We start from the raw sequence: 27,496 nt of genomic DNA, 5'->3' as shown, positions 1-27,496 counted from the left end.
ATGGGTGAACTATTCATTTAAGTGCATTTTATTACCAAATTAAAGGTTTTCCCTTTAAAATACATCTTAAATCTTTGCACTCAAATAATAAAACATTTAAAACAACATACATAGCATGCACGTTTTATTTCTAGCATAATTTAAACAAAAATCTAAGTCCTTTATAGCCTTATTTTAAAGACAATATTGAAATTAGATATATAAGAATGTACTTAAATCCTAATTTTGTGGATTAAAAGGCAATCCCGAATTTAAATCCCGAATGTTTTCATATAAACAGAAATCATAATACATTTTAATTTACATGTAAACTAATGTGTAACTAAATGAGTGTGTGGGGCAGATCACAATTCTGTACACTGTAAAAAAAACTACTGTAAATATGAGACTAAATTTACAAGCACTCTGTAAATAAATGCTTGCTGTGTCACATTACAGTTGTAATTATTAGTATATAGTGTGCTTTTAAATGTTTCAGTCTTACATAGCGCCCAAAATTTCCAGTAAGTTACTAAAATTTTTTACAGTACAATGTGCTTGTAATAGTGCAGTCCTACCGGCATCCAAAATTGACAGTAAATTACTGTAAAATGTATATTGTTTTTTTTTTAAAGTGTACTTATGTACAGTTGAATTCAGAATTATTAGCCCCCTTGAATTATTAGCCACCCTGTTTACCCCCCCCCCCCATTTTCTGTTTAACAAAGATAATATTTTTTCAACACATTTCTAAACATAATAGTTTTAATAACTCATTTTTAATAACTGATTTATTTTATTTTTGCCATGATGACTGTAAATAATATTTGACAACATAGTTTTCAAGACACTTCTATACAGCTTGAAGTGACATTTAAAGGCTTTACTAGGTTAATTAGATTATCTAGGCAGGTTAAGATAATTAGGCAAGTTATGGTATAAGCTTTTTTTTTTTAAATAGTCTATAGAACAAACTATCCTTAAAGGGGCTAATAATTTTAACCTTCAAATTATTATTATTTTTTCAAATGTAAAACTGCTTTTATTTTAGCCAAAATAAAAAAAAGACTTTCTCCAGAAGACAAAATATTATCAGACATACTGTGAAACTTTCCTTGCTCTGTTAAACATCATTTGTAAAATATTTCAAAAAGAAAAAAAATTCAAAAGGGGGGCTTCACACCCACAGATAATATAAGAATATAAGTACAAGTATTTGGCGCCCTGTTCGGTGAGAGAGTTCTGAGCTTCAAAAAAGACTCCCAAACTCGGTCTTCTCCTTTGTCTATAAAGAGGGCCTGAGCCCAGAGTCGAACCTTCCACTCTATAAAGTAAGTCAAGCACAAAATTATTCATAATAATGTACTCATTCCAGCCAAAATAAAAAAAAAACTACATAGGAAATGCTGTGAAAATTTCCTTGCTCTGTTAAACATCACTTGGGAAATATTTGAACAAAAGAACAAAAATTTCACAGAAGGGATACCAGTTTTGCCTTCAACTGTGTGTATATATTAAATAAAGTACAGGAAATCATTAAAATGAATAGAAAATGACATAGAAGAATGGAAAAAATACAATAAATAAATAAATAAATAAATAGAGAAATGGAAAACATGCATATAGCCTATGTGTATATATTAAATAAAGTACAGGAAATGATTAAAATTAATGGAAAATGACATAGAAAAATGGAAAAAATACAATAAATAAATAAATAAATAGAGAAAAGGAAAACACGGATATAGCATTTACAGCAAAGATTGTACAGCACTCTACAGCCCTTTGGTAAAGATTTGTTGTTCCTATAAAAAGTGCTTTATAAACACACAATGATTTAATTCCATGTTAAAGTGAATTTCTTCTCTCAAACATTTCTAGCTATCTAAATTAATGCTTGCATGCATAAAATCAACAGTAAAGACTCATAGAATTCCTCTGGAAACCAGCACTGTTAACAATTCTCTCTTAATGGTAGCAGTTCGCCAGTAACTTACTGTAAATCAGTTACAGCAAAAATACCATATTTACATTTACAGCCCAATTCTTGCTGTATATGTATTTAAAGTATATATATACTGTCAAATATACTGTATTTTCACAATGCAACTATAATACAGTAACATGCAGCATAACTGTATAGTGAATTACAGTTCATATTACAGTTAAATACTGTGTAATTTACAAAAACAGTTAGACTTATTAGAAAATCTGAAAGTTTGATGAGCATCCTGCAGATTTCAAATCTGATAGAGAGAAAAAACAAAACTATTTCTGAATTGAAATGGAATGAATGAAACTACAGTAACGGGTGTGGTGGTGGTGGTGGTGGTGGTGGTAGTGTGGCTTTAAAGACCAGTCTTACAGGACTGAAACACACACACATACACACACAACATGGGGTCTAATAATGGTGACTAATTAACAGTGACATTGTGAGGCCCCTATGATTATAAAAGAATGAATCGTGATGCTCACATATTTGTTCGAAGCTATGTGTAGCTGTTATGAGACAAGAGAAAGATTAGTATTGAAAAGAACCGTTAGACAAGGGGCAGAACGACGCTACATGCACACAGTGACATCAAGCAATAACAACATACTGTAGCTGACATGACCAGTGTGATCCGGTTACTTTATAGATCAAATCCAGCAGAGAAACATGCGAATGGACAGAATAACAGTAAATAAAGAAGTCGAGGGTTCACCGAAGCCATTCGTGATATAGTGAGATCCTAAGAAAAATATCGCCAGATTGTTTTTGGCAGACTGTCTGATATACGCACTGTCTGGAAGAGAGATACGATGAGGTAATCTCATTAACTGGATAAACCAGACCAATGAAGTCATCTAAAAAAAAAAAAAAAGAAAGAAAATAACTAAAAGCACAACGCACACTTCGGCCACACAAAATACAGCTATTTCACATTCATTATTTTCGTTGACAGTTTACTGTAATTGGAATAGCAGAAAGCAAATACTTATTAGCTACAACTGCATTTAATCATATGACTGATACGTTTGTCCACACATGGATTTAGAAACAAGGGATGTAACAATATTTCATAGTTGTATATAAGTCTAAGCTATTTTTACTTGCTTTTAACAAAAGTGAAATTCAGAGAAGTTACACTATGAGTTGTAACTTTAGAGTATATTTTTTAAAGAAAAGACTTTCTACTTTAAACCCACACACTTTTGCTGCTTGTTTAAACTTCTTATTTAATATGAGTTGAACCAACACAATTCTTTTTTTTTGGGGGGGGGCAACTTAATAATTTTATGTTCAATCCACCTAAATTAGTCAAAACAATTAAGTTAACCTAATAAATTTGTGTTAGGGCAACATGAAGGAATTGTGTGGAACCCAGTGTTTTTTACAGTGTATACTCTGTGAAATATGCTGGGTTCCACACAGTCAATTTGTGTTGGGACAACATGAGACAATTAAAGGGCACCTATGGTGAAAATTGTACTTTTCAAGCTGTTTGGACAGACATATGAGTAGGTATAGTGTTTAGACTATCATATTGGGGTGATATAAACACACCCAGTCCTTTTTTTCCATTTCATAACATAAAAACGGTGGACCAATTGGAACCGTTTTTAGACCAACCGCAACTTGACTTAGGAGTGTGGTCCCCCCGCCCACCGAATTGATAGACAGCTGCGTATTAACATGTCTCCGTAGTAATGTATATAATTATATCAACAAGACAGGACGTGCGCAAAGCAACCAGGAATAAAAGGTTTGATTTAGTGGCTGATTCGTAGAAATTTGTACAATCTAATTCGTACAATTTAGTATGATTTGCTCATCACCTAATGACGGTTGGGGTTAGGGGTGGGGTTGGTTGCTACATTTTAAATTTTACAATTTAAATTGTAAATTTTTGTATGACTCAACTTGTACAAAACAAACGTAAAATACGTTTCCTCTTGAGATCAGGCTGGTTTGCTCGGACCATCATATGTGATCAAGAGTGTGTTTTACAGGTTTAAAATGTTTTAAAACAGTGCATGCGTGTAATGAATTGCAGTGATTTACTTCAGATTTACTTCATCGGTACAGCCACATGTCAGAACAATTATAAAAGACGACGCTTCAATCCCGGTTTGTGGACGTTAAATCAGGTTTAATTTGTACATTAACATAACAGGTATGCATACAGCAGTGGATGTTAACCTGTATCCTGTCACATTTGCATGCAAAAACAGTGTAAAGCTAAACGTGCGTGCTGTCTGTGTGTGTGTGTGCGTCCGCGCGCTGTGTGTGTGTGTGTATCTGTGTGTGTGGGTGAACTTTGTAATGACATTGTGTGTGACTCATCATTGCAACTCCACAACAAATGCATCGAATACTCATTGGTAAAGTTCTTACAAACGTTACGTGAGATCTTCTTCCTTTATGTCTGTCTGTTGTCTGAAGCAGCTGAGGGAGGAGATTTAGGCACTAACAGCACATGGGAACGGTGGGCGTGGGGGACTAGTGTTTAAGGTGCAGTACAAAAAAAAATAATAACTGACACTAAGAGGTATAAAATAGAAACTTATAAAAGGTATAATAAAAAATCTGATGGGTGTTTTGAGCTGAAACTTTACAGACACATTCTGGAGACACAAAAGACTTATATTAAATCTGGAAAAAAGGGTAACCTATGTGCCCTTTAAGTTAACTAATTAGATTTCACAAATTTAAATGGATTGAAACAATTAAGTTGTCTCTCCCTTAAAAAGCTCAAGTATTGTGTTGTTTCAGCTCGTTTTAAATAAATATTTTGAACAAACAGCAAATGTCATATTTTGAGTGTACAGTTATGGGGTATATGGACACAGACTTTTAATTTCAGCCAGCCAGCCTCAGCGCTTCCAATGAACTGTTTTTCCATTATAAAATTGACATGTTTAGGGTCTGATTTTTTTCTTCATTGCCTGATATACTATATAGATATACAATATGAAGTGGGTCTCAGACAGGACAAAAAGCATTGCATTAAATAAAAAATGTTCCCGTCATGTCTTTAAAATATGACCTCAGTATTTTCTGTGCTCACCTTTCATCTCATTTTACACTTGAACAACTAAATAAATACTTAAGTCTGTTTAACTGTATGTATTTTAATCACATTACAACATCGATTCTGTAAAAGCAACCTTTTGAAGTTGAAAATAGTCACATTAAGCTTTCACCTGAAATGTATCATTGGCTGAAAAACACTAGGTATGCATATACCCCATTGCAATCCAATTACAATTTTAAACATAAAGTAGATGTGTACGTTTCTGTCAGCTGGAATTGCCGTATTTCAACACTGAAGATTGTTCAAAATTTAAAATTAACATAAAAAATGTCAAATAAAAGTTTAATGATTTTGAAAACGACAAAGATATTTGTTAGACATCATGGTGGATTGTTTTACCCATTTACTTTTTTTTTAGTTTTTAAAAAAAGTTATTTAAAACAATTAAGTGGACCTGTTAAAATCTCTTTTGTAAAATTAATTAGAATTATGAACACTGAAATGCCATTTTAAGGAAAAACAGTTCAATGCATGACACAATCTGTTTTGCAAATTAAAACACCATAGCATACAAAACAATTAGTTAAATCGAAATGTTTATATGTTAGAGGTTCTCACTCTCTATCAAATCTAATGGGAATCTCATGTTTCAGGGCGTTTGTGCCAAGCACAACAAACCAAGCTTTCCAAAAGATCTTTCAATAAAAAAGGACCATGCTCATTTCATCCTGCCAATCACAACACACTTTTCTTCACTCCTTCGACAAGTGTTCCGGCACCCCGTCATCACCCAAACTGCACCTTTATTTTTTTAATTAGGTCCAGTGGGGAAAGAATGCTCACTTGTTGTTGATCCTGGAACAAGTTTTTAAACAAGCAATCAGATTTTAGGCACAAGTTTCCAATTTACGTTAATTTTAGGTTTAGAATTAGGGTTATTTGCTTTCACCTCATTATTTATTTATTTGCATTCAGTCATTTGTGATCCTGGACCACACAACCTCATGCTGTACGGGTATGTTTTTGCTATAGCCAATGTCATCGATTTTTGTATGATGTCAAAAACCATTAGATTGTTAAATAAAGTAAAGAACATCTTCCATAGAAACACTTTGCAAATTTCCTTTTGTAAATATATAAAAACATATTTTTGATTAATGATATGCATTGTTAAGAACTTAACTTAAACAACTTTTAACCCTCAGATTTTCAAATAGTTGTATCACAGCCAAATATTGTCCTATTCTAACAAACCATACATCAATGCAAAGCTTATTTATTTTACTTTTATATGATGTATCTCAATATTTAAAAGCAATCCCTTGTGAATGGTTTAGTGGCCCATTTAGGAGATGCCTTTATTTAAAGTGACTTACAAACAACGTAGGTATCTAGCAATTCATCACAAATGCCTCTCTTTTATAGCAATGTTTACCTATTATTTCCCTCTGAGTTTAGGAGTCCATCCATCCATTTTCCACCGCTTATCCAGAGTCGGGTCATGGGGGCAGCAGTCTCAGCAGGGAACCCCAGACTTCCCTCTCCCCAGACACTTCCTTCTGCTCCTTCAGGGGATTTCAAGTTGTTTCCAGGCAAGCCAAGAGACGTAGTCCCTCCAGCATGTCCTAGGTTATCCCCAGGGCCCTTCCCAGTGGTACAAGCATGGAACACCTCCACAGGCATCAAGGAGGCAGCTAAAACATATTTCAGTTAAGCAAGCTCATTTCGGTCACTTGTATCATTTTCTTTAAGAATAACAAATGAGTTTTTTTTAGGATCAACAAAATATTTAAAAAAAAGTCCAGATCTGGACCCTCCGAGAATTCAATTCTATTTTCAAATTTAAAGAGCTCCAATTGTGTTGTGCGATGTGTAGATTTACTACTTTGAAAATCATGTGTTAAACCTTTTTTTAAATATTTTTTTATCGTCCAAAATGAAACCAAAGTATGGTTTTCCTCCGTGATGCTGTTGTCATGACATCCAGTCTGTGTATGATGTTTTGTTATAATCGTGCGATGCTCTTTGCCGCATTGACTGTTTAAATGGGGGAGGATGTCAGATTCTGGAAAAGAAAAGTTGAACAAGGACGTTTTAAGAGATGATTTGGTACTGTATGTGTTCATTGTGCTCCAATTCAACACAAAATTGCTGTTTGATTCAATGAAGAGGAAATACTCTATGAAACAAAAGATAAGTCAGCTGATAAAATACACAGTGTCATTTCACACATCACACTGCTCTCTATTTTGCACAATGCATGATACTTTTAAACTACGTTATGGTGCTTTTTTCATTCATTCATTCATTCATTCATTTTCTTGTCGGCTTAGTCCCTTTACTAATCCGAGGTTGCCATAGCGGAATGAATCGCCAACATATCCAGCAAGTTTTTACGTAGCGGATGCCCTTCCAGCCACAACCCATCTCTGGGAAACATCCACACACACATTCACACACTATGGACAATTTAGCCTACCCAATTCACCTGTACCACATGTCTTTGGACTGTGGGGGAAACCAGAGCACCCGGAGGAAACCCACATGAACGCAGGGAGAACATTTAAACTCCACACAGAAACGCCAACTGAGCCAACTGACCCAGCGACCTTCTTGCTGTGAGGCGACAGCACTACCTACTGCGCCACTGCTTCGCCCTATGTTTCTTTTTTATTATTAAAAATCATTGATATATTAAGTGAAACTTGTAATTTTTCCAATTTTTTTGCTTGTTTTAATTTATTTAATAATTAAAAAAGGCTTTTTTAAATGGTTGATCCATGTATGCGCATGTTCCTTAAATTCAATCTACACCCTTGACACTGATGAAAACTTTAGGATTAGGACTTTTGAAATAGGCCTTTGAGTACCCCTGTACTAGAACACAGACAAATATCACAAAAACTAGCAAAAACCGTGTTAAATAACAGAATCACACATGCATTTGATGGTTTTTACAGTGACTGGAGAATGTTTGAAATAGCCTGCCTGTGAAAGCAGCAGCAGGTGCTGAGCTGCTGCAGATCTGGAGTGTGTATTCAGTTATAAACCATTAACCTTGTCACATAGTAAGATTATGATATATGCATGTGTCTCAGCTGCTAACCTTCATAATGAAGAGCAGGCATGCATACCCTCTGTCATCACTCCTCAAGCTCACTAACATCCCCCAGTGCCCGACAGGTGTGTTTCCTCACTAGCAATAGCAGCCACTAGGGCGTAGTGTGTCATGCCTTCATACTCACACCGAACAACTGTCTAAATGCACTGCAATGGACTAATCTCAGGAGACTTGGGTGAACTTTATCTGACTATTCTCATTCCTAAAAAAAAGGACTGCAATGCAATCCAAGGTCATTATATTTAGGTGGGTCAATGTTTAATCTTTGTTCCGTCAAGTTCATTTTTTTTATTTTTCTTTCAGCTTAGTCCAATACCAGCAGGCACAGGACATCAACATGACGTCAGATTTACTTTGTACCCCAACATTGTGGGAACTTTGCATTTTGTTTGGCAATGAAAGTCAGGTTGACGTCAGAACCCAACATCAAGCTAATGTTAATTACTATACTATATCCAACCTAAAATCAACTAAATATCAACATTTAATGTTGTTATAGCTTGACATTGTGTGGACTTTACCACTATGATGTCTATTAGACGTTGGATTTTGGTTGCCATACCTGACAAATAAATGTCGGTATTTGATGTCAATATGATGTTGGTTTACCATTGGATTTTGGTCACTTTTCAACATAACATAAAATCAACCAAATATCAACATTGTTATTGGACGTCAAAAGAACATTGTCCTTAGATTCTGGCTAGAAATTGAATTTTGGTCAACTGACGTCACAAAATAAATCTGACGACAAAACCTAAATGCCAACTGGACCAGCCGGGACTTGAAACAGTGACCATCATGCTGTGAGGTGACAGTGCTATTACTGAGCTACTGTGCCACCCCTGTTGCATCAAGTAATGAATGACATTTTCTTACCACATAATACAAAACATAGATGACACATCTCAGAACCTAATTTATAAAATTTATTTGACTAAACTGAATTGAATAACTGAACAGAACTAAATTAACCTTGCTGCTTAAAAGCTGCTCCATTATGATGCATGGTCCATGGTTTTATTCTAACTTTCCTGATTGATTTAGAGCACACATAGCTTTTTGGAAAGAAGTTATTTTTCAGTCTCTTGGGCCTTGTTTTAAGATGTTTCTCTAGTGTCTCTATGAGGGAAATTGTTTCAAATGTGAGTGACCAGGATGGGAGTAGTCTGTGATTTGAGATTTTAAGGTCTCTGGAGGAGGTATCTTATGTTTGCAATCTCCTCCAGAAAACAGCCAACAGCCAAAGTTTGTGCTGTTTATCACTCTCTTGATTGCCTTTTTGCCTGCTGATGAGCATCCGGCATACCATACAGTTACACAGTAGACCAGGATGCTTTCAATAGTTTAGGGAAGAATAATTATTTCTCATTTCATGATTACCCTGTCTGTCATAAACAATCTGAGAGAATCTCATGACCAATTCTCACAAGTTTCATTTCTCTCCGATTTGTTTCAGATCACTAGTAGTAGTGTGACCCAATGAAGACCAGGCAGGAGTGCTGGAATTTTTTTGTTCATGTGTAAATTGAAAGACAATTATGTAGGCGACGCAGTGGCACAGAAGGTAGTCTGTTGCCTCACAGCAAGAGGGTCGCTGGTTCGAGCCTCGACTGGGTCAGTTGCCGTTTCTGTGTGGAGTTTGTATGTTCTCCCTGCGTTTGTGTGGGTTTCCTCTCGGTGCTCCGGTTTCCCTCACAGTCCAAAGACATGTGGTACAGGTGAATTGGGTAAGCTAAATTGTCCGTAGTGTATGAGTGTGAATGTGTGTGTATGGATGTTTCCCAGAGATGGGTTGCAGCTGGAATGGCATCTGCTGCATAAAAACATGTGCTGGATAAATTGGCGGTTTATTCCGCTGTGGCGACCCCGGATAAATAAAGGGACTAAGCTGAAAAGAAAATGAATAAATAAATGAATGGTCTAATGTAATTATTTATTTATTAATTTATTTATTTAAATAGCATTAATGTTAAATATTCAAAATACAGATTTTGTACTGGTAATGTAAGACTAAAATAAATGACAGTAAAGCAATGTTATTATACTGTAAAATTAATTTGCGGTAAAGGTATTTTTGCCATAAACAGAAATTGCTGAGCAATACTACTGTAAAACACATCGAAAGAAGCTACTGTAAAATTATGGTAGATTGCTGGCAACCATGCTGCCAGTAAGTTACTGCAAAAATTCAATAAAAAGTCTAACAGTGTAGAACTTGTAAAGTAGCTTCTCGCTTTGACATCTCTTTTTTCTAGGAGCCTCAGGAAGGGTAAGTGCTGCTGGGCCGCTGCTGAGCAGTAGTTGTGGTGTGTGAGCTGAGGTTGTTGGATATGTGAGTTCTCTGCAATTTGGAACTGTTTTCATAGTTTCCATTGAAAGTGGCGGAGGCTCTGCTTTGCACTTCCTAAAATTAGATCTTTGGTCTTTGTGATGATCAGGGTGAGATTATTGTTCTTGTCCAACTTGTGGACCTCTGCTTGAAAAGCAGACTCATCACACCAGAGCGTGGTGACATCTGCAAATTTAATTTGGGGATAGTGGGGTGGGAGAGAGTACAGTCATAGGTATAAAGTACGTACAAAAGGGGGCTCAGCACAAAGCCCTGAGGGGTGCAGGTGTTGAGACTGAGGATGGAGGAAAATGGGTCTTAAGTCTGATAGTTTGGGGCTTGTGGGTGAGGTGGTCTCTTTTCAAATAGCAAATGTTAGAGGAGAGGCCGATGTCCAGCATATAATCAACAAAGAGCATCATCACACATAGCTCCTGCTGTGCTTCAGGTGGTTGTTTACCAGTGGTTTTTAGATTTACCTATTATGACTTGAAAATTGCTGGGTTGATGTAACCCAAATGTGGTCAAATATGGACAGATCCAACTTTGGGTTAATTTTTCAATTTAATTTAAGTGAAGTTTATTTCTCAACTAATTTCGAGAGGATCTCATGCTGATGATTGAACGCTGCCGGTTCCACATTAGCAAATGCATGATTCACTAATCGGATGATTCCTAACTCATTATAAATCACCAGATTTCCTTACCTCATTCATCTTTGACTTGAAGAATCCACCCGTCCACCCCAACTCCTCCTTTCTTTTCCTCGATTGGGCGGCACGGAGGTTTCCCCTGGATTCTTCGGTTTCCTCCCACAGTCCAAAAACTTGCGACATAGGTAAATTGACCAAACCATATTAGCAATATAAACAAGCTCTTAATAAGCAGTACATCTCTCTGTAGCAATCTTTAATTTGTCATTAGCCATAGCAGGGGAGTTCTCAAAACCTTCCTGAGCTCAAACTATTTTCTCGTCCTGCAAATGGGAGGGAGCCCTAGGCTTAAAGATCTTATGAGCTCAGGGCTCTTTCCCGGGACATTATGCCAAACAAGCTCTATGTTCAATAATCAGTGTGACCTCTTGAAATTAGATGTTTTACCCCAAAGTTGGATTTGTCCACATTTGTCCCAACATTGGGTACGACAACCCAGCATTTTTTAGCAAAGTATGTATAGTGTGTGAGTGGCAGTCCAGGTATAGTACAGTCATGATGTGGGAGTTAGTATGTAGACTCAGTCAAACAAATCTAACCCAACCCTCGCCTTCTGAGTAGCATTATAGAGCTGGACGGCCCTCGGGACAAAGACCTCTTCAATTTATCCGTTGAGCATGTCAGAGACAGTCTCCTGGCACTGCACATGCTTCTCTGTTCTGGGAATGTACTGTGAAGGGTGTGATGGTCATTGCTCATTATTAATAGTAGCCTGTTCATGGTCCTCAAAGGGTGTGCTTTGCCGGTTGATTGCTGAACCCCCTTTTGCCTTAAGAAATGCCTTAATTCTTCATGGCCTATAGGTTCAACAAGGAGCTGGAAACATTCCTTAGATATTTTTGGTCTATACTGATCCATACTGACAGCATCACACAGTTGCTGCACATTTGTCTGCCTGACACTTGTGATGCAAATCTCTCATGGCCCTACATCCTAAAAGTGCTCTATTGGAATCCTTTTTAGTAGGCCATATGTTCAAGAAACCAGAAAACTGTGTTATTCTGCAAGAAGTTTTCATTACTAGGTGTCATAAAGAGGTGGACATGATTGCAACAATGCTTAGGTTGTCTGTGGAGGTGTTTAAATGAGGCACAGTTAGTATAAAGTGATCAAAAAACTTTCCTGCACTATTACACTAGCACCAGTAGCCTGATCTATCAATACAAGGCAGAGTAGATCCATACTATTCTATACTTATATTTCCACCTGGGGATCATCATTTCCAGATCCTTAGAGACTATGCAGTGCCATTGATGCAATCCAAAACCTGTGAGGAGATGATTCCAAGGTATCCATAATTCTGGACCAGGTCTTATCCCGAGCTGATGCTGTGGTCATCATGGAGGAATGGAGTGCATGAGACTGATCCTGCATTGATCCGGTGGGCCAGCATGACCTCCCACTGGTGCCCTAGTCACACCTGCAGCTTCTCCAAGATGGACGTCCAGCTTCTCTAGCCTCTGGCCCCTAGACTGCAGCTCCACACAGGAAGTTCGGCCAGAAGAACAATGGTCATGCCCAACAGAGCCAAGTCTCTCGAGGTTTCTTTTTCCCTTCACTTTGTCAATTGGTAAAGTTTTTTATCCTCGCCACTGTGACCACTGGCTTGCTTGGATCGGGACTTGTGGAGCTGTGCTTTGGTGGATTTGCTCTATACAGTGTTTGAACTTTCAGCAGTGAAATTTAAACCACACTGGACTAAACTAAACTGAACTTCATCTCTGAAATCTGGACTTTACTAGAACTACAGTACGTTAAACTGCTCTGACACAATTTACATTGGAAAAGCACTATATAAATAAACATGAATTGAATTGAACATTCTGTTATTTATACTAAATTCTGACTCCAAATTATGAAGGTTGCGGAAGGAATAGAGACTTATCAGACTAGGCAACCTGTTCGTTTTCAAATTTTGTTCAGCCCATGTGAATTGTGTCCTCTGTTGTAGTATCCTACTGTAATAATTTGGCCAAAGTCTCACTAGTGTGCTCTTCTTTTGCTGCTGTAGCTCATCTGCTTCAAGGTTAAATGTGTGGTGTGTTCAGAGATGCTCTTCCAGAGAGATTGGTTTTAGTGTGGATATTTGAGTTAATATCAGCTGAATTGGTCTGGCCATTCACCTCCGATATCTGAAATCAACAGTGCATTTTATCTCAAGAAAATCCAGCACAGGCAGCTCAAAGAAACCGAAAAGCCTTCATCTAAAAACTGTTGCAACTGAGCTTGATTCTAATGAAATTACGGTCAGATTGCAAGGGGTGGTGCAGACCTTTTCTAATCTGATCAAGAGGACACATAAACACTTGCTCCGAGTGAAAGCCTTAAATGTAAAACTGCTGTGCATGTGCAGTGATGTAGAAATGATGTCATGACATGTGACGCTTTATGTTAGATAACACATACCTTTTTTTTAAAGCAGACATGTGTGGGGTTCACAGGTGCATAACTGAATTCAGAAAATAATACTGAAGTTATACAAACAAACTAAACTCTGACTTGGACAGTGGTTATCACTATTGCCTCACAGCAAGAGCATCTCTGGTTCTAGTCCTTACCAAGCCAGCTGATGTTTCTGTGCGGAGTTTACACATTCTCCCTTTGCTCACGTGGGTTTCCCTCGGGTTCCCTGGTTTCCTCCCACCTTTCAAAAAATATGCAACCTCAGTTAATAGACTAATTCAAATCAGCACCGTAGACATGCTTCTAGTAAATAGTTATCTCTTAAGAGCAATCACTATCTGTTTATTAGCTACTATGGCAGGGGAGTTCTCGAGATCTTCCTGAGCTCAAACTCCCCTCTTGCCTTGCAAATGGGAGGGAGCCCCAGACTCAAGGATCTTATGCCCAGATAGCATACAAATGTGGGCCACTTTAGGCAGTTATGTAGCACTGGTGGTATTCCTTCAGCCCAGACAAAATGAACGTGAGCCTGAAGTGGCCCACTTGTACGATGACAAATGGGGGACAAAGATTCAAATTCATATATAGGCAATTTAAGGCAAAGATTTGGCACTTATGGCAAAATGTAATCTGAATGTGAGCCTAATGTAGCCTAACGTGGAAAATGACAAAATTGGCCCAAATGATAGAGGACAAATGTGGGTCACAGTTGGCAAAAATGTGGCATAGTCATTTAAGGGTAATCTGGGTCTAAAGTGGCTCACACGTGTTGGTGCAAATGTGGCCCAGTTATCTTAAGACATATGTGGGCCACTTTTGGTGAATATTTGGCACAGTAAGCTCTGGCTATTGTGGCCGTGAGCCTAATGTGGCCCAGAGAAAATATGGCAAATGTAGCCCTGTTATTTTAAAACATATGTGTGCCACTTTTGGCAAATATTTGGCACAGTAAACTCTGGCTAATGCAGCTGTTAGCCCATAGTGGCCCAGAGAAGATATGGCAAATGTGGCCCAGTTATCTTAAAATATATGTGGGCCACTTTTCGTGAATATTTGGCACAGTTAGCTATGGCTAATGTGGATTTGAGTCTATAGTGGCCCAGAGAAGATATGACAAATGTGGCCCAGTTATCCTAAAACAAATGTGGGCCACTTTTGGCAAATATTTGGCACAGTTAGCTCTGGCTAATGTGGCTGTGAGCCTAAAGCGACCCAGAGAAGATATGGCAAATGAGGCCTAGTTATCTTAAAATATATGTGGACCACATAGACTAAAGTCACCATCATGGAGAAAAGTGTTTGCTTAAGTTGGTCCCATAGCCCTGAACCTCTTAACATAAATTTTCTTTTGGGCTGCTGTAAGAACTTTGCTTGAAAAGTTTATTCATTACAGCAAATGAGCCAAGTAAAAAAATATCAAAAACAATAAAATTAAATGAGGCACAATCTGTGATGAATTAATATAATTTACTGATGTTAACCAATGTTTAATCCATTATTAGAAGTAACATAATAACATGCGTGCATGTGCCACATAATTATGAAGGTTTATAAGCAAACAAAAATTCTATGGATCAACTTCCGCTCACAGAGATATCAATAATCAGTGTATGAACTTCAGCAATGGTGACAATTAACAAAATGACCAAAACATCACAAACAGGATACTAAAAGAGGCAAAATCAACAACATCAACATAAACAGCAGAATCAACAGCAAATAATGAAAACTGGAGCATCAATGGGCTATAGTATGTATTCATACTGCAATGCATGCTGGGATTTTTGTACTTTGCCACACCCAGTAAGTGTAAGGTGTAGGCCAGATCTGGGCCAGAATAAATGCAAACTGTGGCCCAGAATAGAGTAAGTTCTGGTTCATTTGGTTGAATTTTGGCTGATATGTGATATTGCTTTGGCTTATTTGTGGCCCAGATCTGACAAACAAGAGCAGACTGCCCTAGAGCCATCATTCCTTTCAGTATATGGTCCAGATAATAGTGTCTGGTGTGGGCCGGATATGGGCCTTAATAAAAGCAAACTGTGGCCCAGAATAGGGTCAGTTCTGGTTCATTTGGTTAAATTCTGGCTGATATGTGATTTTGCTATGGCTTAATTGTGGCCCAGATCTGGCATACAGGAGCGGACCGCCCAAATGCCATCATTCCATGCGGTATGTGGGCAGGATGTAAGTGTCTGGTGTAGACCGGATTTGAGCAACATGAATTTTGCTAGCTGGGTGAGCTCAGGGCTCCCTTCCAGGACAGCATGTCAAACAAGCTAAGTGAACTCTTGAACTAGTATGGAAGTATGTGATTTCGGACTCAGCCTTAGTGTATTATTCATATTGCTTTTTTAAAGAGTCATGTATAGTTATAAAATTCATTGTTAATATAAATATTAATATATAATATAATATAGTTTTTTTCAAAATTCAATTCTCTCTCTCTCTCTCTCTCTCTCTCTTAGTTTTCTAACATACTTTCTTCCTCTTGATTAAACAAACTACTTATGTAAGTTTTTATTTCATGTTTACATCCTTGCTTTTTGATAATGCTGCCGTAAAATGTTATTGCCCAGCCTAATCCTGCTGTCAAACCAAGTCTTCTCTTGTGTTTAAGGATAAACAGACGCCAGCAGCTTTCATCATGTACCTGCACACACTCAGAAACGTAACGACAGACACAAAGAGTGTGTAAGTTGCTAATACAATGTGTCAGGCCTCACTAAACACCAGACTTAACAATGGAGCCTCTCATTTATCTAAACACAGAGGCCATCTTTGAGCAGAGGTTTGCTGAATGACACAAACTCATGAGAGAAAAACACACACAATGACAGAACAGTATTGGGGTCAGACGGAGCACAGATCTCTTTGAGAACGTGTATCACATTAGCTTCTGGATTCTCCTCGCGTGTGAATGTTATGCAACTGTCAATAAGACATATGAGGGTGATGTCTACACTGGGAATTCCTGCTTTTTCTTTTGTGGTTTTCCCAGATCAATCACATTATGATGTTTGGCATCAGATCAAGTCTAAACTAAGCCAGATGGGTCTTTTTCCCCCCCATCTTTTTGATATCGTAGATTCATTATTTGTGTTCAGTCAGAATCATCTGTTTGGCCTCCCCGTTGTGACACATTCTTGTCTGAGGGTGAAGTTTGACCTTCTTTCCGCTCTGAAACACGCTTGTTTGCTGTCATAGCTTTTTTCCGTTCATAAAAGCATAATCTTGGAACTGCTGTGAAACTTTTTACCTACTTTTCTCTCATCTCCTCTCGTTCCCTCTTTGTTCACCCCTGTGGTTTGGACTCTTTTGATGTTTAATGTGGTTTCTCCTCCTCCTCGGTTTAAGCAGTAATGAATGCTGGGAGAAAAAAAGAAAGCATTAGCCTATGGATAAACACAGAGGAGACATTCACTAGAAGTGTGGGTCAAAGAAAAGAAGCATAAAATTGTGAGATACATCTCTAAATTGTATTTATTTGTTCATCCTTTTTTTCTGACAAAAAAAAGGCAAAATATATAATAATATACAGTTGAGGTCAGAATTTTTAGCCCCCTTTTGTTTTTTTTCTTTTTTTATATTTTCCAAATGATGTTTAACAGAGCAAGTTAATTTTTACAGTATGTCTGATAATATTTTTTCTTCTGGAGAAAGTCTTATTTGATTTATTTCAGGTCAAAATTAGGTCAGGTCTTTAAGGTCAAAATTATTAGCCCCTTTCAGCAATTTTTTTTCTATAATCTACAGAACAAACCATCATTATACAATAACTTGCCTAATTACCCTAACCTGCCTAGTTAACCTGATTAACCTAGTTAGGCCTTTAAAAGTCACTTTTAGCTGTATAGAAGTGTCTTGAAAAATATCTAGCCAAATATTATGTACTGTCATAATCTCAAAGATAAAATAAATCAGTTATTAGACATGAGTTATTAAAACTATTATGATTAGAAATGTGATTAAAAAAATCTCTCTGTTAAACAGAAATTTCGGGAAAAAATAAACAGGGGGGCTAATAATAATGACTTTAAGTATATGCTACTTTTACCTTGATTTCTCGTTGACACCGTCTTAAATTCAATTCAGTGCAACGATAAATTATATATTTATATAAATAGTCAGGTATTAAGAACAAAAATCATTTAATTAGATAGGACGAACATACTTTTTAAATACTTAAAGAATCCCAAGAGATATGGATAAGCAAAATGGTATTTCAGCGAAGTGTATATATACAGTTGAAGTCAAAATGATTAGCAATCCAATATGACATTTTTTATTATTTTTGTGCTGATTAATGGAGAGATTTTTCAAAACATTTTTAACTCATTGGTTTGACTAATTTCTTATAATTAGTTACTTTTGCCTTTGTCATGCTGACAATACATCATTTTTCACCAGATTTTTGCTAGATAATTTTTTACTTTTTGATTTAGTGGCTAATTTGTATTAATTTGTACATTTTAGAATGATTTGCTTATCCCCTGTTGTGGCAATTTTCTCTAAGGAGGTTCTCTCAGTGGTCAAGAAGACAAATTCTTACCCAGAGTGTCTTTTAAAGTTTTATTCTTTGCAAAGAAGGCCACACAATCAGCAACGCAGGTTGTATATTCTCTCAGAGTGCATTCTCTTTTTATCTACAGTAGTTTGTAATCCCCACAAGGTCATCAGTGATATACAGGAAGTATCACAGTTACATCAGCGCTCAACTTCAAATTTGACCATCTCCTGTACATTTCAGTCTATTTACATTTACCTCCCATCCTGAACATATAGTTTGTTAAATTACCATGTACTTACCTAGATCTTGTCTGATAATAAACAGATGTTGAAGTGGTCACACTTGGTCTAACTTAAACAGCACATTCATGTAAGAATAAAAAAAAAAACAGACCTTAATAATTCGTATGAGTATATAAAATGAATATAACATAAATAAAATGAATTTCCACCACATCCCCCAAAAACGGTAGGGTTAGGGGTAGGTTTTGGAAACACACCTCTTAAATTTTGTACATTTTCATATGGATTCACTCGTATGAATTCATACGAATTAGCCACTTTTCTGACAACACATAAAATATTTTTATCTCCTCATGGATCAAGCTGATTATGAGAGGCAGAATCATCACCTTTACTATTAGATTGTTCAATTTATTCTTAGAATTTAAATGAAATAATGTAAACATCAGGCAGGTAGATTCATTCATTCATTTTCTTTTTGGCTTAGTCGCTTTATTACTCTGGGGTTGCCACAGCGGAATGAACCGCCTAGACATGTAGACAAATATAAAAATTTGGGTGTAGACAACGAGTCTAGGTAAATGAGTCTGTCTGTGAGTCTAAAAACAAAGTTTATAAAACAGATTAAAATCTGTTCAAAGAAAGTAGGAAAGCTTCTTGAGAAATTATATGACAGTTTGTATTCCAAGAATCCCTAGCTGGCTGGCAAGGAACATAATTTCTTACCCTAGTCATGTGTTGAATCGTGAATTTATACTATTAAAGTCTAACCGTTGATTAAAGAGAAACTAAAATAGTCATTTGTACAATCATTCTGAATAAAATTCATGTAAAATTATAATTCAGTTATTTATTCATTCTCTTTTCGGCTTAGTCACTTTATTAATCAGGGGTCGCCACAGCGGAATGAACCGCCAACTTATCCAGCACATGTTTTACGCAGCGGATGCCCTTTCGCTACAGCTTAAAAGTGACATTTAAAGGCTTAACTAATTAGGTTTATTAGGCAGGTTAGGGTAATTAGGCAAGTTATTGTATAATTATGGTTTGTTCTGTAGACTATCAAAAAAATATTTAGCTGAAAGGGGCTAATAATTTTGACCTTAAAATGGTTTTAAAAAAATTTAAAACTGCTTTTATTCTAGCCAAAAAAAAAATAAAAATAAGACTTTCTCCAGAAATAAAAAAAACAATATTGTCAGACATACTGTGAAAATTTCCTTGCTCTGTTAAACATCATTTGGGAAATATTAAAAACAGAACTTCAATTCAATTGGCTTCAATTGTACATAATCAAAAATCTTTTTTTTTATTATTTATTTTTTTTTTTTTGAGTGCACATAAAAAGTAACATTCAAGTCCAATCCACATAAACATTTTATCTTTACACTAGTGGCTGTTATCTTTCATTCATAAAATCATATTTGGAACCAGATGCTGTCTATTGTAGTATCTAAGCTTGTACGGCAAGTCAGACCTGCCCCATGATATTTCTCTGGGTGAGATAGATTTTTAGACAGCGTTAATTTAAGTGCTATTCAGACAAATCCTGCAACCAAAGACTGATTTGGACGATATCCATATTAATGGAGAGGAGCAGCAATACACACAGCCGATGTTGATGATCCTGCTGCACAAAGTAAAGTGTGTTGTTGAATGAGTGGTCACACCCAGAGACGACCAAACCTGTCCTGTCAATTCAGATCGCACAAAGACTGAAGTGGCCCCCCCATTCAAAACCCACAAAAGACAACTAAACTTGTTTTCATTGACGTTCATTCAAGTTCAGTGGAGATTTCCCAAGCAGAGTCTCATTGTGTGTGTTTGTATGTCTGTATGTGTGGATTATAAAAGGTAATGTATAGAACCATAAAGCAGAATAATAATACTTCAGCCAGTTCCTTTTGTGTTTCGCAGAAAGAAAGAAAAACAAATGTATATTGGACTGAAGTGACGTAAACTGAGACCGGATGATTGTAATATTACAATCAGTATATTTTATTCAGCAGCATTACTGAACATTAACAAAAAGAAATGGCATGGAATTTCTTAGTCAGACAAGATACAAGAAAGTAAAAGAAGACAAAGTAAATTAGGGAACAAAGAAACTTAATAAAAATAAAAGTGGCAAGGTTTTCGTGAAGGTTTCAGTACAGCAATTCAGAAAATGTTTTCAGCACTGAGAAAAATATGACCATTTGAAATTTGAAGAAATTTTTATGTATTTTCAGAAAAAAAGGAAAAGCAAGGTTTGCAGTCTGTTTGTTTAAAATAAGTAAAATAGTTATTTTTTTGCAGTATACCATTAAAACAGAATCTGTACTTTTTTTTACTGTAGATATACTTTTAAAACCAACCCAATATCATGGCAATTCATACCTTTTTGAATTAGTGGCTAATTTGAATGAATTTGTATGATCTAATTTGTACAATTTAGTATGATTTGCTCATCATCCAATGATGGTTGGGGTTAGGGGTGGGGTTGGATGCCATGCCTTATTTTTAAAATCTTACATTTTCATAAGACTGAACTTGTACGAACTCATACGAATTAGCCACTAAACTGACAAAAAGTAAAATACTTACGTTTCCTCGTGAGATCTGGCTAATTAAAACACAGAATATTTTCACTTTTTTACTGTTGATATTCCCTTAAAAACACAGAAAATAACAGTTTTAATATAAAAACCCCTAAATTCTTATAAAATGTTTCTTTTTTTTACAGTAGTTTAACAGTCAAAAAACTGACATTTTTTTGGACAAACTGACAAACTTTATGGAAAACAGTTTGTGTAAAGATCTGCCAGTACATTTTCCCATTTTTTTATGGATTTTTTTAAGAGTGCAGAGAAGTTGTCATATTTGGAAAATATGCAGTGATCAAATATAAAAGCCATGAGCAAATTTTATTTAACTTTAATAATTTTTTTGACTATATCTTATGTATTTAATAAAGTAAAACCTGTTGATGAAATAATGATAAGAAATACAAAGGAGGGTAACACTTTATTTTGATGGTCCATTTGAGTATTAGTAGACTGCTTAATATCTGCTGATACTGCTCCTTCAACAGACATTTAACTGACTATAAGAAACTTTGAAAGTACATGTCAATTTACACTAACCCAAACCCCAACCTAACAGTCTACTAATAATCTAACAAAACAAAAACCAAACCGTCAATAACTGTCTGGTTTAGCTCAGCTACCAATTCTGACCTTCGAAGACTACTTCTAAAAGTTCAGACTGCTGAGCAAATCACTTGTACAACCAGGGCCGGAGTGGGACTCCTTTTCAGCCCTGGAGTTTCAAGCCTCAGACCGGCCCACCTCAGTTCACGACTGACTATATTAAAATAAGGTCATTTCCAAATCAGTTTCTAATGACACTATCACGTCTTTTTTTGAGAAAACAGCTGCTTTAGAACTTCAAATGTTCAACAACCCTAACAGTATTATATGTCTTAACAATAAATAAAAATAAATAACTTTGACAAGGATTGAACCCGGGTCAGTGACGTCGTAACCTAACGTGCTAACAACTGGACCAAAATCTATACATAGAATTGTAACTCATCTGGCTCATTAACCTGCAGGCTGTATCATGCTCACGAAGCTGTGAGAAAATAGATAAAAAGAGTAGAGCTGCGGTAAAATAATGAATAAAAAGGCTGTGGTCAAGTAAATAAATAAATAAATTTTAAAAATGTGACTGCTGAGAGCAACAGATTTTGGAGCTGGGGAAACCGGCGCTCACGGCCAAAAAACAGACCGACCCACCGGGAATTCTCCCGGTCCTCCCGATTAGCCAATCCGGGCCTGTGTACAACCCTCTACCCTACAGAGCACTGTGCACCAGAACAGCCCGACACAGAAACATTTTCTTCCATCAGGCAATCCATCTCATGAACATTCATTCATTCATTTTCTTGTCAGCTTAGTCCCTTTATTAATCTGGGGTCGCCACAGCAGAATAAACCCCCAATTTATCCAGCAAGTTTTACGCAGCGGATGCCCTTCTAGCTGCAACCCATCTCTGAGAAACATCCACACACACTTTCACACACACACTACGGACAATTTAGCCTACCCAATTTACCTGTACCGTATGTCTTTGGACTGTGGGGGAAACCGGAACACCCGAAGGAAACCCACGTGAAAGCAGCGAGAACATGCAAACTCTACACAGAAACGCCAACTGAGCCAAGGTTCGAACCAGCGACCTTCTTGCTGTGAGGCAACAGCACTACCTACTGCGCCACTGCCTCGCCCCATCTCATGAACACTTTATGCACAAAAGTTACAATATTGTATCTGCAGGTTTTAAAACCCAGGAGGTACATTTTGATTTCCCATGGTACAAATCATGTCCTTAAAGGTAAAAACTGCAATGGTACAAATGTGTGTCTTTAGGTAAAATTCTGTCCCATAAAAAAGTACTGCCCCAGTGACAAGGGTTTGTACCTTCTTTGGTACAACATAGCATAATTTTTTTTCTGAGATTGTTTCAGGTAATAAAGCTCTTTCTGATTCTGATATTGCTATATTTCTCTAATCAGTAAACTGCTGATGAATTCATTATGAACTAGTGGGTAACAATACTGACAATTCTAAATATATTTATCAAAGTTTTTGAAATTCAAAGATCATTGTATAAAATATTTGTAAAGCTTAAAGCTGACCTAACGTCAAAATGTGATTTGATTTTTGATTTTTTTTTTTTTTTTGGTCCCTAAAAAATAACTGTGAAAATAAAAATCTGGAAAAAAGTATATGCTATGATTGTTACAATCCTAAAAAAAATCCTAAGGAATTTTTATTTATCTCCTATGGGTAAAAAAGGGTAAAAGATCTGAACTTAAAATAATAATCAATGAAAGCAAGTAATTTAAATATATATAATATATATTTATACAAGTAATTTTATTATATATATATATTACATATATATATATATATGATTAAAAAGTAGAACACCGAAACAAACAAATGACCCGTTACTGTACAGCATTATATGTCTATACGGGCCTGTGTATTTCCATTCATTATATTTGGTTACTCACTGACCAACTGTTGGCATCGTGCATCGAGTGGTCTCGCCACTAAAGGAGGAACCCAGTGCAGTGAGCGCAACCATCCATAATATAAAACCACAGAAATTCTCCGGTAATAACTCGATATGACATGTAACATCCTCGTTTTGATAGACGTCTTCAAACATTCAGCCCAAATGCTCCAGAGAGACCTAAGACATTTTAATTTTTCCCTGTGATTTTTAACAGGTAATTCACCTTTATTTAAGGATGTTGCATATTATTCGGTGACCTTAATTAAAAGGAAAGTGTTAAGTGTTTCAGCACATAAGAGCAAATAATATATAGCCTATATTTTGTTATGCTCAGCAGCTATCCTCTAATAAAGCTCTAGATTTAAAATTTCATTTTTAAATTTTACCACGTCATATAGAAGCATAAACACTTGTTTGAGGACACAGAAGTTTTCCCCAATCTGTTTGTAAAGTGGCGCTGCGCAGGACTGGATGATAGAAAAGGATGTAGTTTCTGCTTTTCACAAAACATTGCTCTGTTTGCACGATTTGATTAATATCATTGTATCTAAATACTGTATAAATAATGTTTCAAAACTCCTCCGGTGTTTATTGTTTTTAGAAAATATCTAAAATCTTTTTTTTTCGGATAGGCCTTTCTAAAACGAAAATTCATTATGGCTTTAAAACGGTTTAATTTATGTGTTTTATATACCTACATTGTTATAGCTAGCTTTTGTTTTTTTATATGGGTTTATTTATTTAATGTGGTTTTTTTATTATATTCGATATTTGTTATTCTTTAAAGGGCACATTTTAAAATTATTATTATGTATTAAAAAAGTGTTAATTTGGGGGCGTGTACACAGCTCGCTGTTTTAGGGGTGTGTTGCTTCACATGAAAATCAGTTTCAAATTCCCGCCCAACGTAACAAAGGGGCGGAGCCAAGAGCTCCCCTGCTCTGTGTTTGGCAACAGACAGGCAGAGAGAAGCAGCATGAGTGAGAGGACCAGCATTCAGCCGTACATGTATGCCTCAGACACAGACCAAGCAGAGAGTAAACAATCATTTGTGTCTTTGTATAGTTTTACAGCCAACAGTAAGCTAGATTAAAGTTCCGAGCTTGTACACAGAGACTAATAACCACGCACACTGAATTAACTTTGACTGAGGCACCGGATGACCCGCTTAGAGCCGAGACACGGCATGCCAGACACAGACATTCGCATGTTATTAAAAATCAAACTATTCAGATGGAGCTCTGTGGCGCGGCAGAAACATGAAGTGTCCCGAATCCTGGCTTGGCACCGCGGACAGCCACCCACTTGAAGCGTTGTTGTGTGTACCCTGATAGAAACCTATGCTTAGATTTCTAGCGTTGCCGATCGGCACTTCTTGTGTGCGACCTGCAGGGAAGTTTTTTTTTTTTTTTCAATGGAGCGACATTCACGTGCGCTCGCACTTTCAGCTGCACCTGGTTAAGATCACACTCACAGGAAGCTTCTGTGCATACCTGTCAACATTGGGATGTGAAAATAAGGGATATGCCCACCATAATAAGGGATTCCTCACGTTTAAGAGCAAGGGGTGACCCCTGGTGGTTTGGCGGTATGGGTTGCGTATAGGGAGGCTTGGCTGTTCAGAGAAAGACTGAAAATATGGGAGAAATACGGGAAAATACCTTTACGGTATAATACCGTGATAGAACTGTAAAATACAGGAGAATCCCGGGAAAAAGGGGAGGATTGACAGGTATGCTTCTGTGACCTCGAGAAATGCAAGCGGCTGAAGTTTAAAGGGCCATGAAACCCCCTCGTTTCAGCAGGGTGTTTTCACACCTCTACTTTGGAAAAAGTCAGAAAAGTGGGCGTGTCCAGCTCTGTTTAGGGGGGAGTGTTGGAGGAAGAAAAGCGGCTTGGTATGGGAGTGTCTATTTGGGCGCGCTGAATTTCAGAGTCAAAACACACACCCACAGCGGACAATGTGACTGTGTTTACATGGACATCTGTAGTCGAATTATTTGCCAAATTATTAAATGGTGGACTTTAACTGCAGTTTGGCTCTTTCATTCAGGGAATTCATTAATGTCCCTCCCGATAAACGAGATTTTTGATTCGAGGCGCTGCTCTAAGCGTGTATTTTTCATGCAATGTTTGATACCGCACGGCGAATGAGAGAAAAAAAACTCAGCATTTCCCGGAAACTTAGATGCACACGGCAGGTAGCGTCAGAAAGCCGCGTGTGTTATTCCGGTCACAAAATCCAACACGAGGTTATAGTTTGGTTGTAACTGTTAGTGCTAACTATTGCACTCGGTGCAATAGTTTGTTTGATACGAATAAAATACGAACTGAATAAACAAAGAGCACTGGTCGCCCACTTACCAAATCTGTAGAGACAGGACAATCACCAGCAACTAGAGCCGCGTCTTTATTTAGAGGAGACTACAATCTGGATCTCAGCGTTTGCAGATGAGAACAGCTCTCAGGTAAACAATAATCCTCCTTAGACACGTAAGTTATTGTTGTCGAGCGTCGCGTACACTGTTAATCCACACGTGACTCTGAGCTCTCACAGAGAGAAAATGAAAACGAAACTTAACTGCAGCAAACTATAAAAGCAACACTTTACGCTTGTTTTGCCAACACAACGTGGCTTCTTTGCCGTCTACACTGTGACATTAATGAATATTAATGAGGTTGCACAATAGAGCGCGCTGATTGGTTTGAACCAAGCTTTACTCATGCATTAATGCAACACACTGTAAGACGTAATAAGACTCACTCTGGCACAGACGTCCAGTCTGCACGCTGGAATATACGCTATTATGTCATGGCCGTGACGCAGCTTCAAAAATTCGTTTCAAACAGGAAGAACGAATTTGCTTGAAATAACGCAAAAACAACCAATTTACACTTTTTAGTGAAATATAGGTGTCCTAATAGTGTTTTTAGCAGTGTGGGACACATATACGACTGTCAACAGCTCAAAAAATGTGTGACCCTTTAAGATAGACGCAATGAAAAGTACACTAGTTTGCAAACCTACCTACAAACAAAATAAGTTACAAATAATAATTCTGATCATGTGGTGAATGCTGATCTTGTGTTGAGTTCAATGAGCCTTACATCTAAAAATAGAGCAAGGGTGTTTCTTTAGTGACATCGCTTTGACTCACATGCTGAAAATGGACATGAAACAACAAACTGAAGTTTAGACGATGCGTGCCTGTCAATCAATATTGGTGGGCGGGGGAACCGCACTCCTACATCAAGTTGTGACCATAGACTGTAAAATATATGGACATAGTATCCGTGACGTCACCCATATGTTTCTAAAGAGCGCAAAAGAAGCCACAAGTAGGCGCGACTAACTGTTGCCATTTTGTTCGTGCGTCATCACACCCACGGCAGGATACCAGACAAGGGCAAAGAGGGTGAGAGTGAGCACAGCTAAAGACACCTGCTGGCATTTTGCTTGGACCTGGCTCAGACACACTTTACTTTGGGAGAACGCTTAAAACTTTATCACCTGTGACTCGTTTGTATTCTGACCACTTGTGCTTTGTTGTATGCAATATCAATAAAGTGTTTAGACTTTTAAAAACACTGGTGTAACACATTTAGTCACTAAACATTGGTCTAATGACGTTTTTCAACAGGAGGAAAACGCGAATTACTTCCAAACACTTCAGATATAGTCTGTGTTAGTTAATGTAAGACTATTGATGAAATCCAGCATAACACTGTATGACAACGCTTCATATGACTGTTCTAGAGCCTACAGCTAATCAATTCGTCAGATTCTAAAGTGCATTACAGCTCTAAATATAAATATAAACAATAAATGATCTTAAATAAAACAAATACATGTATAGAGATGGTATATAAGTATATAACTTTACTCACATGAGAAACGGAGGCCACGTGAATGATTTAAGAGCACAATTAAGTGCACTCAGCATGCCATGCCATCTAATAAGTGTAGGAAACAAGTCCAAAAGGCAGTTGACTGTGTAAAGCCACAAAAAACAACACAGAAATACAATGAATATGCTGAGTTCAGTGGCTAATCTGCAGGATTACAGGAGGTAACGTGACGGCGACCAACGAGACCTAGCTGTCACTC

General features: G+C 37.0%; 1 long non-coding RNA gene across 3 annotated transcripts; it reads right to left on the bottom strand.

The window, feature by feature from the left end:
- Positions 1-27,496, bottom strand: LOC141375899 (uncharacterized). 3 transcript variants are annotated; one of them, XR_012384704.1, is made up of 6 exons: positions 27,277-27,453; positions 16,833-16,938; positions 13,725-13,810; positions 11,161-11,279; positions 6,436-6,694; positions 106-2,829 (listed from the first exon to the last, which is right to left on the bottom strand). It is a non-coding gene; the product is annotated as an uncharacterized lncRNA (long non-coding RNA). The 3 variants fall into 3 exon arrangements; XR_012384705.1 differs by lacking the exon at positions 11,161-11,279 and having other exon boundaries at positions 1-2,829; positions 27,277-27,496; XR_012384703.1 differs by lacking the exons at positions 11,161-11,279; positions 27,277-27,453 and adding an exon at positions 18,122-18,430 and having other exon boundaries at positions 1-2,829.

This window comes from Danio rerio, chromosome 8 (genome assembly GCF_049306965.1).
Source record: "Danio rerio strain Tuebingen ecotype United States chromosome 8, GRCz12tu, whole genome shotgun sequence".
In the NCBI taxonomy this organism is placed as follows: Eukaryota; Metazoa; Chordata; class Actinopteri; order Cypriniformes; family Danionidae; genus Danio; species Danio rerio.
The sequence above is the reverse complement of the archived record's forward strand: the minus strand, read 5'-3'. Positions and strand labels throughout refer to the sequence as shown.